The 11841-nt window shown below is 40.3% G+C and overlaps 1 protein-coding gene across 1 annotated transcript in view; it reads left to right on the top strand.

The window, feature by feature from the left end:
• The first annotated feature begins 5050 nt into the window (after nt 1-5050).
• The window catches only part of RDX (radixin), an 85487-nt gene continuing 78696 nt past the window's right edge, over nt 5051-11841 (top strand). Inside the window, exon 1 of the mRNA XM_023644764.2 lies at nt 5051-5354. The gene's annotated coding sequence lies outside the window, so the exon portion shown is untranslated. The remainder of the gene's footprint in view (nt 5355-11841) is intronic.

The following is an 11841-nucleotide window of genomic DNA, read 5'->3' as shown; positions in this document are numbered from 1 at the left end:
AAAATACATAATTAATTCTAGAAGTTACACATTGTTATGTATGAGAATCAAATATTTCATGTGTGAATCAGAGTCAGAGTTGAAGAATTTTAGAGCTTGAAAAAAACTTGCAGATGGTCTGTTTAATCCAGCTCTCTTGTTTAACAGTTGAGAAAACTGAGAGTTCATTTAACAAAAAGATTTTCCTAGAGCTCTCACAAGTGGCAGGAAGCCACTTTTGATTGGCTGGCCATTTCAGGATAACGTTGGAGAGGGGCTTCAAGGCTCTTTGAGGTCCTCTTCTAGTCCTGAAAATCTATGAGGTCTTAAAACGATCTCTGGGAAAGGCACAAGAGGCGTTAAGACTCTCCCTCTTTTAACATTGTTTGCAAGTAAGTTACAGAATAGTCCATTGGATCTTTCAAGGTCACTTAGCAACTTGTTTGTCGGAACTGGGAACAAAGCCAAGATTATAGATTCCCTCATTTAGACTCTTTCCACTCAGTTTATTACTTACCTCTGAAATTTTATTGCCGTTTATCACAAACTAAATTGGCTTTATTATATAAGCAGAGAGGATTAAGTAATAACTTCTACCTTGTCTTTGTTAAGACTAATATGCTCATATCTGTGAACACATTATGAATTATGTACTTATGTAATTTGATCTTAGATAGGGAGAGAATAAAGGTAGGAATAGACTTGTGGTTTCCTGACTCTTAGTTTAGGCATATTAGGCACCAAACCTGTATTGACTGTACTGAAATTTTATAGCTTATATCAGCAATTAAATTTGTATGGCTTACTAGGCATACAAAGCAGATGATAAGATTGTTTTATTTACTTTGTCTATTTTTACTGAGGGCTTTTCTACTATTGAATATGTACTTAAATATGCAAGATGGTGTGAAAAGAATGAAATATCACGATTTATAAAAGGAAATTTTCTTTTGTATTTTTCTATGTATAGCTTGTAAAAATAGTTGTGATTTTACATTTTTATAGCTTTTTAAAAATAGTGAATAAAAATTTTTGATGGAAAAACATTTTAGTATATTATGATGCTTCAGATTAATTTAATATCTAATTTTGTACTAAAATCCTTGGCTTGAACAAGACTATACTTTCCAAAGACATAGTTGGAAAAGAAAGGCCTGTTTTAGTATATCAATGTTCATTTATTTAACAAGTATTTATTGGATGTCTCATTTGCCATAGTTCTTATAGTTCATATATTTCCAGTTACTGAATATACATTTGTTCCTAGATTGCCCACAGACACTTAAAAGTCAGCATCTTCCTAACAGGCCCGATTACCTCGATCTCTCAGTTCTACTTCTTTTATACTCCCCATTTATCTCACTGGTACCCATTGGAAACTCCGAAATCATTTTCACATCTCCTTTTCTCTCACTCCTCAAAGTCTATCTCCAAATCTTTTAAAAGATTCTATTTCCTCTTCTTCATCCTCACACCCTCCGAAGTGTAGTCTCTCATTCTCTTGCCTGAGCCTTTATAGCAAAATTGTTTATCTAAGGCATCCCTGATGATTTCACCATTCACTCTGTCACTGAACCTCTGTCCCAAGCAATCCACATGGCTGCCAGTTACTTTACCAGCGTGAATCAGATCACATAATGCCTCTTCTTAATACCTCTTATGGCTTCCAGTTACCTCAGGGATGAAAGACAAATTCTGAACTTCCCAAAGGGATCTCAACTAACCTTTCTGAAACTTCTGGTTACCAGCACCCTGATGTCTAAACATCAACCCCATCTTGCTACTCAGTCTCCAAAGCTGATTGCCTTTCCCCACTCCTCCTCTTAGGGAACTTGTACCCATCCCTTAACTCACCCCTCCCATGTGGCTTTTTCTTCTCTAGGCAGAGTGGAATGCCATTTTTTCTGTCTCCCTTGACACTATGTGTCTATCTTTATTACAGCTCAGAGAGCACAGAACTGTTTGTTTGCCTTTCCCATTACTGAAATTAGAGGGCAGGGACGAAGTCTTATTCAAACTACCAGAGGGCTAGAACGCAATGTTTATTCTAGATTGAAAAACTTCCATTTATAAACCATACGTGCAAAAATGAATTTTCTTCCTTTTCCAGAAAGACTTTTATATGTGCTAGTGAGATAAAAGCTTTGCAACTATTACTGGAATTCCAGAATTCAGAATTAGCCAATATATTGTGGTGGAGTAGAGGAGGATTGTAGCATAGAAGCCTTAGTAATAGACTGAAATAGATTTAGTTTTGGTGTTTCTTTTTTATGCCTATTATGTGCCATATATAAAAAAATTTTTGTAACTACTGACATATTTTTTTTCTGAAAAAAGTAGTTTCAGCAAATATGCATGATTTTTTCCCCCTGAAATCTGAAATATTAGATAAACTGAGAAAGAAAATTTTTAATTAAATCTTAATATTTCATTTAAAGGTGCCTATATTTAATGTAAGGAACAAAATAAAATAATGGTGTGTGCAGATTACATTTACAATCAACAGTAGACCTGACATGTGACTATAAAATTCTGTCAGCTCAGTTCATCACAATTCTTCACAGAACAACCTCACACTTAGGAAACAGTGGCTTTGCTGCTTTTATGTAATTGATGGTCCATATTGCAGTAAAACCCAACTTAAATAAATTGGGTTTTTTTTACACTGCAAAACAATTACAGAAAATACTGAAGAATAGAATAAAGGACAAAAAAATGCCCATAGAAACACTACCCAGACAACTCTGGGTTCAATCTTTTTTTTTTCCCCCTGAGGAAGATGTACCCTGAGCTAACATGTGTTGCCACTTTTCCTCTTTTTTTTCTTCTTTTTTTTTGTATGTGAGCTGCTGCCACAGTGTGGCCACTGACAGAAGAGTGGTGTTGGTCCACACCCAGGAACCGTACCCGGGCTGCCAAAGCGGAGGGCACTAAACTTAACCACTAGGCCACAGGGGCTGGCCAGCAATCAATCTTTCTAACACCTCATAGTTCTTTCACAACATAGATGTGATCATACTGCATGGAGAGCTTCAAAACTTTTTCCCCCTGCTTTATACTATTAAAAAAACACTTGCCGTGATGTTATATACATTACACAAACATTTAAAATTGTTACCCTAAAATGCGACAGAGTAGACACAGTTACTATGAAGACATTTAGTATCCATAATTTTTACTTTTGCATCTTATGAATAAATATTGTGATGTAGAGTTTATGAATAAAGCTTTTGCTCTATTTCAGATTATTTCATTCAGAAAGAATCCCAGATATGGATTACGGGTTTCAAGAGTATGAACATTTTTATAGGTTGAATCACAGTGCCAAACTGCTTTCTAAACAAGTTGTTTCAGTTTACACTCCCACTCACAATGTCTGGAGTACCTTTGTTATGTGACCAGCCTTGAATATTATCTTTTACTTAAATATTTACTAATATGATAGCCAATTGAAATGTTAAAATTTCTGGTCTGTTTGCTGTTGCAGAGTATAGGATAAAATCAAGGCTTTGAAGTCAAATATTACTGGGTTTGTTCATAGCTCTGCCACTTCCTAGCTGTGTTACATTGAGCAAATTACTTCACTCCTTTGAGGCTCTGTTTATTCATCACTTAAAAAAAAAGCCATTAATAATACTTACCCCAAACACAAGGTTGCTATAATTATTAAAAGAGTCACCTAAAAGCATTTTACACCAGTGCCTGGCAAATGACAACAGCTAATGCTTCATTTTCCATTGTAAAAGTATGTTATACACTTTTGTTTGATTAGGGTACCATCCAGGAATTTACATAACACCTTGACTTTATGTGTGCAGCTTGTTGTGGAAGGCTGAACAATTACCTGGAAAGTTCTTGCATCCCAGGGAGAAAGTCAGGGAGCAATCTTTTAGTTAAAACCACACACACACACACACACACACACACCTGGTTCCCATCCTTGAGGAATTTGCAATCTAAAGGCCTTTGAGTTTTAACTCTTGGGGCTTTTAATTGTTTGGAGTGGTCTCAAAGGGCAACGGTGGAAACTTACTGAAGAGTAAGCTTAGTGAAAATGATCTGGGGAGAGTTCCTGGAAAAGCTACTGTCTCAGAGAAGGGAAAATGCTAAGGCAGGAAGGATATGGATTATTTGTTCCATGAAAGTTAAGTACACTTGTGAAGTTTTGTTATTTCAATCTAAAGTTTGTTCATAAAAGGTAAACTATATAAAGCATTGCAAATAGGGCAAGCTAGGCTAATCTGATTTTGTGCGCTTGCCGCTTGTATACTTATATATACAAGTTTTGCTCTTTGAATCTCAGCAGAAAATACCGAGGAGAGGGAGCAGAGCGTAGATGATACGACACTGACCACAAGTCTTTCTAGTCCCAGCCACTACTAAAGTGAGCGGGCTCGAGTTAGGCTATGATCAAATGTCCAACTTTCTGTAAATCCAGGATAATTCAGGTTTGGCTGCTCTTTGGGGCTCCACTTCCAACATTTTCTTCTTAACCGACTCCAAATGCCAAAGAATGCGGTGGTAATAAAAAATTATCAAACATCCTCGCCTGGATGAAAATCTGCACTCTCGATTGGGGCCATAATCCATCGAGGTTTTGGTGGAGTTGAAAAACTGCCCCTGCAAAAGCATGTTTTTCTAGTGGAGTAAAACCTGCCAAATTAATGTAAACGTTCCTTGTCGCATATATAAACTCTCTAACGTAGGCCTGTCTCTCCCGGTCCAGGATTTTCAAGCTGAACAGCCAAGGACCACGCTCGACTCGGCTCCGATTCCCTCGGGGAAGAAGTCCTCCGTGGGGGCGACGGCAACGCCCTCGGTGAGTTTTCTGGCACCAGCGGGAGTTTCAAGTTTCCACGCGCGGCGGGAGGCGGCGGGCCCGCTCGGAGCTTCGGCTCGGGCGTCTCCGCTTCCTTCCCCTGCGGGCTTCGCTCCAGCCCGGCGCTCCCTGGAAGGAGAACCCCCTCCTCAGCGCTGGCCCCGCTCCCTTGGGGGTCCGCCCCGGAGGGCGACCCCCCCCGGCCACGCCCCGCGCGGCGGGTGGGGGCGCGAGGGGCGGGGCGGCAGGGGCGGGGCGCGGGCGGCCCCGGCCGCGGCTCGGGCGCTCAGGCCGCGGCGCGAGGCCGGCCGGCCGGCAGGGGGAGGCGGGGGGCGGGGGGCGGGGGGCGGGGGGCGCGGGGCAGCCCCGCCTTTCCCCCGAGGAGCCGCCGGGCGGCCATATTGCGGAGCTGTCTGCGGTGGCGGCGGCGCCTCTCTTCTCCCGCGGTCCCGCGCTCGACCACCGCGTCTCTCTCCCCGCCGCAGCCGCGACGCCCGGCGCCCCCGCGCAGCGCCCCAGCCAGCCTCCGGGCGGGAAGGAGCCGCTCGCTCTCGGGGTAAGCCGCCGGCGCCCTCCCTTCCCCCACCGCGCGCTCGCAGGCTCCGCCGGAGACGCTGAGGTGGCGGCGAGGAGTGGCGGGGGCCGCGCTGCCGCTGGCGGCGCCGCCAGGGCCTCGCGCGCCTCCCTTCGCGCCCCGCGGGCCGCGGCGCTGCTGCCACACGGCCCGGCCGGCCAGGCCGCTCCCGGGGAGGGCGCCGCGAGGCCTGGCCTGAGTCGTGGCCGGAACACGCCGTCGCGCGTCTCTCCTCCTCCCGGGCGCGGGGTCCGCCTTCGGCGTGGGCCGCGGACCCCCCTGCGGCCTGCGGGACGGTCGGCTTCCCGCCGCCTGGGCGCCGCCCCGGGCTCGGCCTGGCGCGTCCTGTCTGGGTAGTTTGAAATGCAGTTATGAAGCGCGGGGAGCATTACGTTTTGCAGTGTCGGGAGGGAATTCATGAGAACAACTTCTCCCCGGCCACCCGTTTGAAAGTGAGGGTGTTGAATTACTAGAGAGCGTGCGTTCCGCCCTAGTGGCTAAAGGGATGTTGCACGACGGGGCTTGGGGCGCGGAGCCGCTGCCAGCCGCACCCGCGCAGCGAGGGCCGCCGCTCCGCTCTGCCTGCGGCTGCGGCTGCGGCTGCGGACCTGGCAACTTGCTCGGGCCCTCGAGGCAGCCCGATTGCTGTGTTAGACCCCCTCAGACGAATTGAGCACTTTGCAGTCCCCCCTTCCTTTAAAGAGTTCTAAACTTAATTCCCGGGCTAACTTTGAAACGGGGGGCACTACATTAGTATTTCGGTTTAAATAGAGCACATCACTTCCTATCCAGATATGGATTGATTATTTCCAATATTTGGGGTTTCCCACCCCCCTTAAGGAGTGATTATTAATGAGGTTAGAAATGTGTTAAAAGTCAACTTCATCAAAAATATATTTTAAATACAGTTGAGGTTTTGTAGAAGACGTTTTAATGAGTCCTATGGCGCCAAGACTGGCCTGATGTAAATGTAAAAGCCTGAGATAATAAGAGTTTATTTGATAAACGAGTACTTGGGCATAGACATTGCAATCTATTGTTTACGGAGCATACATTTTTTAGAACACTAAATACCCTTTTATATTTCGAACGGAGCTCTGAATGAACAATTGCCCATTCATTTTGCTGGATAAATAATGGCTTAATCCATTTGCCAAAACAGCATTATTAGATTTGAAAAGAGAGGCTAATATTCAGGATTGCACTTTTTTTGTTTGTTTTCAGGTTTCCATTGCTTTCACCATTGTGCTTTATCTTCCAGAAACTAACAGTTTACCTCAAATGTGGCAAAATGTAGGACACTTGTTTTGAAGTTAATAGTATGCTGTCACAAGGATTGTACTGAATTTTGTTTCTTTGCTTAATCTCTTTTTTATATAGGATGGAATTTAATAAACAGTTAATATATTATTAGTAAGGAATGAATAGATGTGCATTGGCATTCTTTACAGTTTTATTTAAATGAGGCAAAATTTGATTATGGCATTTAGAAATGTTAAATTCTTGCCCTTGTGGATTATACATTGTTTTGTTGACTCCTGTATCCCCACGCATGGAAGAGCATGTAGGAGAGGCTCAGAAATTAAATGTAATTAATTTCAGTGTGGGGAAAGTATGTTGAGTCTGTCCTTTGTTTTGGACATTGTTACTGCTTAACTGGAAATTAAATTGATTATTCTTTTTCCTGTGGTGGTAAGAAATGACAGGCTTTGCTGTACTCTCTCTTGCTAACTCTCAGTAGTCTCAGGGAGGGTAACAAGGGTTGTTTCTTTATTGCTTCTCCATTCCCAAGAGCAGAATTGGATTTTCTTATTCATGTTTATCTTTGGCAGGCTGTTGAAATGAAAGTCTTTTATGTATTTTTATCTTAATTTCAATTCTCAATCTTTTAATATAATCCACTATAGATTCTAATAGAATCTGAAATGTTGAATCATGGTGGGAGTTTGTTTTTTCATCAGTTTTTAACTTAATGCTTTTTGACTTCCGTCATTTAAAAATGGCAAATTTTAACCAATATTTTCCAAAGACCAAAGCCTAAAAAAAATGTGTTCTATTAAGGTTGTGAAGACTGAGCTATGTTGGTGGAGCATACCCACTAGGGTGTAGTTAATATAATCATGCTATTGCTGTAAATCTGGGAGGTCAAGGAAGTCACCTTTTCTTGGATGGCTTGGACCTCCTGCAAACCAAGAGGTAACAGGCACTTCTTTTAGCTACCCTGATATTACCCCTGAGGTACTGGGTTCAGTGGAGCTGGATTGTGTTGCTGTAGACTCCACCCTTACAGGGTTATTTTAACCATCACCGAGTTCCTGATGGCTAAAGGCCATTGGGGGAACCTCCCTAACTTCCAAAGCCAGTATCTCCTCACCTCTTCAGTGGTAGAAGTGGCCAGCCTGACCCCAGAAAGCTCCTCAGTTTCCAGCCTCTTTCAGAGAAATCCTGCCTTTCCTATTCATTTTAGTTCCTGGTATATTTCTCAATATTAATTTATATTGAACATATATTTTAAATCATTTTTAAAGACAATAAAAGTAATAGATTTTATGACAAAGTTAAACCCAGAAAGATGTAAGGGGAAAAGTAAAAGTCCTTCTCACTCCCTTGAACTCCCCACCTCTTTCCCAGTCCTGTTTTTCATAGGTAATTGCTATTAGCAATTCTTTGTATATAGAAAATGCCAATACTTATGCAAGGATAAACATATACTTTATATACCTTATTTGTGATTTTAAATTCTATAAAAATAAGGTTATTTTGTAACAAACATTGAAAGGGTATTTGATTTATTACTGTGTTACACATTGAGTAATGTTTTTCAGATTTTCATCATTTGAATGAAATCACAATTGAATTTCCTATAATAATTCCTGAAAGTATGTTTATGTACGTGTGCAAATTTTCTTGATTAGTGATTGAAGGTGAAGTTCATTTTTTGTTTTCTTCTTAAAGTATGGTTATATAATTGACAGTGAAAAATGATGTCCTTTAAAAAAGGGTTTATGATTTTGGGTAGTGAAATGTCCATATAATGTGTTTCTTTGTACCTGGGAACTGTTTGGAAAGGAAATATAGTCGGTGTGATTCACTTCTTTATTTCTTCATTCCATTTAATAGTGTACTCTATCTTCAGCTTCCTAGAAGAGAGGGGTACATTTGGGTTAGGAGTTAAGTAGGGGTGTTGTTTTTTTTCTTTGTATAGCCAGTATGTATAGAAATCTTTGCAAATTCACTAATTTAAAATACTTAGTTTTAGAGGTCAGCCAGGTGGCATAGTGATTAATTCACACGCTCTGGTTCAGTGGCCTGGGGTTCATGGGTTTGCATCCCAGGCATGTACCTACACACTGTTCATCGAGCCATGCTGTGGTGGCATCCCACATATAAAATAGAGGAAGGTTGGCACAGATGGTAGCTAAGAGCCATTCTTCCTCACCAAAAAACCCACAAAAACAAACCTTAGTTTTGTTAAATAGGTACATGTTATAAATTTGCATATGAGTAAGTTTTGTATTTTTTTCCTGTTGTAATATCAGTTACATTTTAACAATAGAATTTGAAATTAATTTTATTGGGGTTAGTTATATATATAAATAAGTGAACTTTTTTTTTATGTCAAGCGATCTAATGTATATGAATAGAATGCTTGAGAAATGCTGGTTACTTTTCTACATAATTTATGTACATTTGAAATAAGCTATTTTTGAGTTCACATAAAGTTGATTTGTTTGAGAAAGATATTCTCGTTACTGTTAACTGTTTAGAGAGGAGGTCAGCAAACTGGTTTGCAGGCCAAATCAAGCTTGCTTGCCTGTTTTTGTCAATAAAGTTTTATTGGAACACCAAATTGCCCATTCATTTACATATTATGTATGGATGCTTTTGAGCTAAAATGACTCAAGAGTCCATATTTTTTGCAAAACATGAAGTGTTTACTGAGTCCATATTTTTTGCAAAACCTGAAGTATTTAGTGTCTGGCCTTTTACAGAAAAAGTTTGCCAACCCCTGATTTGGAGAAAAGAAATCCTGTTGAAGGAATGTTTTTGATACAGTATCAAAGAAGGAGGTACTGCATGTTTTTTTCCTCCAGAATTAGGGAATTTGTAAAGTTCTGAATTTCAGTATCAGTGTTTGATATAGCTTTGCCTGAGTTGTAGTTAATCTTTATGGGCTTTTAGGGCCTTAAATGTTTCTTTTAATTTATTTCTGAAAAGTTGAAGTTAAATAAGACTGGCTGCAGGTGAAATTGTGAAGTGAGCAATCTTCAGTTTCCAGTCATTACATTGTTTAAGATGCTTTGGCTGCAATAATAGAAGATTCTCAAACTGGCTTAAATAATGAGAAAATTTATTATCTTACATGATAAAGTCCAGAGGCTCAAGAGTGACTCAGTAATGACATTGAGGACTCATTCTCTTTCCAATTTAGTGCCCTGTAGTTTTCCCCATTAGCTTCATAGTAGGACTGCTTTCCCTTTGCCCCAGTTTGGCTGCAGCAGAACGAGCGTGCCAACTAGACACAGCAGTATCCAAAAGAATGAGGACTATTTCTTTTCCAGAAGCCCCCATCAGATGTCTTCTCAGTCTCTTTGGCCAGGATTGGGGCACATTCCATACCTAACCAGTCACGGGCAAGGGTAATGGAATTGCCCTTTCTTCCAGCTCTGTTCCCATTAGATTATTTTCCTATTCATATGTCAAATGTCTTGGGTTCTTTCTTACCCCCTCCCAAAATCAAGTCCAAGATTGGTCTGTCATATGTAGTCTAGCATGAATATATGAGTTCATATCTTCTTGGGTACCAAATTTATTTAACTTATGGAGTGAAAGGTCTTGAGTCCTGCTAAAATACTTTTTGAGGCAGGGGTTGACAAACTATGGCCCACGAGCTAAATCCAACCTACTGCCTGTTTTTGTAAATAGTTTTATTTGAACATAGGATAGCTCATTTGTTTATGTATTATCTGTGGCTGCTTTTGTGCTACAACAGCTGGGAAGTTGGAGCAAAGACCATGTGGCCCACAAAACCTAAAAAGTTTACTCACCAGGCCCTTTGCAGAAAAGGTTTGCGGACCCTTGGTAGAAGATATCATTCCTGCATTCAGACATGTATAATCATATGCCAAATACTCTTTGCATTTGATGAGTAAGATACTGAACAGGTCACCCTCTAATAGGAATCTAGATCTGCCATATTGTATACCATAAAGTGTGTTAAGTGCTCTTATGTGTATAAACTGGAGTTAATATTCAGTGCAACAGTGTTCTAAGCCGAGTCTTCTGTGAGGAGACTTCTGGGTGTCTCTTGCTTCCTACTTTTTTTTTTTTCATTAACTAGTAACCTTTCAGTAAGTTAACCAGAGTAGGTGTTGTTTGGAACCAAAAATCCCTGGTTAGTACATGGATTGATGTGGGCACATGAGTACAACAGAGAGAATCTTAATAAAAGGGAGAATGAGGGCATAGGAAGTCTCAGCCATCGTTAATTGAATCTGGAACCCTTTGGCTTTTATTGAGTGTGTGGGATGGATTAAACTTTGTTAGCCACCATGAGGTATTTGATATTTGATTGATATTTAAGCTGTTCATAGAATCTAGACTTAGAGAAACTGTAAAAACTTAGTTTGGTTACTAAGTAAAGTTGGTGTATATATACGTGAAGAGCTTACTACTTTCATCTAACCAACAGGCAGCGTGATAATTATAGTTATTAAATGTCAAATTATCCAGCCTTTACATTTAATTTGATTGTCAAATTATTGAGATTACTGAAAGAGTCTTGACTAGAGATGATAAAGGCCTGAATTTGGGAGACCTAGTTGGGAGGAGTTTTTTTTCCTACATTCATGTGTGCTGTCTCTTGTAGCATGTTGCTTATTAGCTCAGTCATTTTTACAACATAAAATTGAAAGGAAAATACTTCCTTTGGCAATAATCAATAGAAAAATTCAAATGAATATTGTATGTAAACTTAATTCACCAACAAAGTTAGCAAACATCTGAGGCTCTACTGTGAGCCAGGCACCATTCCAGTTTCTCAACACGGGGATTGAATATCTCAAAAATTAGAAGCTTCATGATAGAACTGCCATATAGCCTTATTGTCTGCATGAGAGAATATTGTGTAGTTATAAAGATATTTAAGAAACATACTGAATTTATTCTGTTTTGAAAATAAGCTACTGTAATATCTGGTGTTCCAGAACATATAAGGTGTAGAATTGTTTGTGAGAAGTCTTCAGGTTAGTTTGAGACTGCTTTTTTCCTGCCTTAGAGGTGACTTACATGAACCTCTTTGTTTTTCCCTTTTTAAACATTTATTATATGAATTTTTGATATTTCCATAAATGTAAAATGAAGAAATTGAACTAGATTTAGCTTTCCTTACCTTTTAGCATTTAAAATTAATCATTGCAAATGGTAACGTATTATTTGTTTTCTACCTACTTTGGGAGCAATACAGATG

Source organism: Equus caballus, chromosome 7 (assembly GCF_041296265.1).
Source record: "Equus caballus isolate H_3958 breed thoroughbred chromosome 7, TB-T2T, whole genome shotgun sequence".
Classification (NCBI taxonomy): domain Eukaryota; kingdom Metazoa; phylum Chordata; class Mammalia; order Perissodactyla; family Equidae; genus Equus; species Equus caballus.
This window is presented reverse-complemented; position numbering and strand designations above follow the sequence as displayed.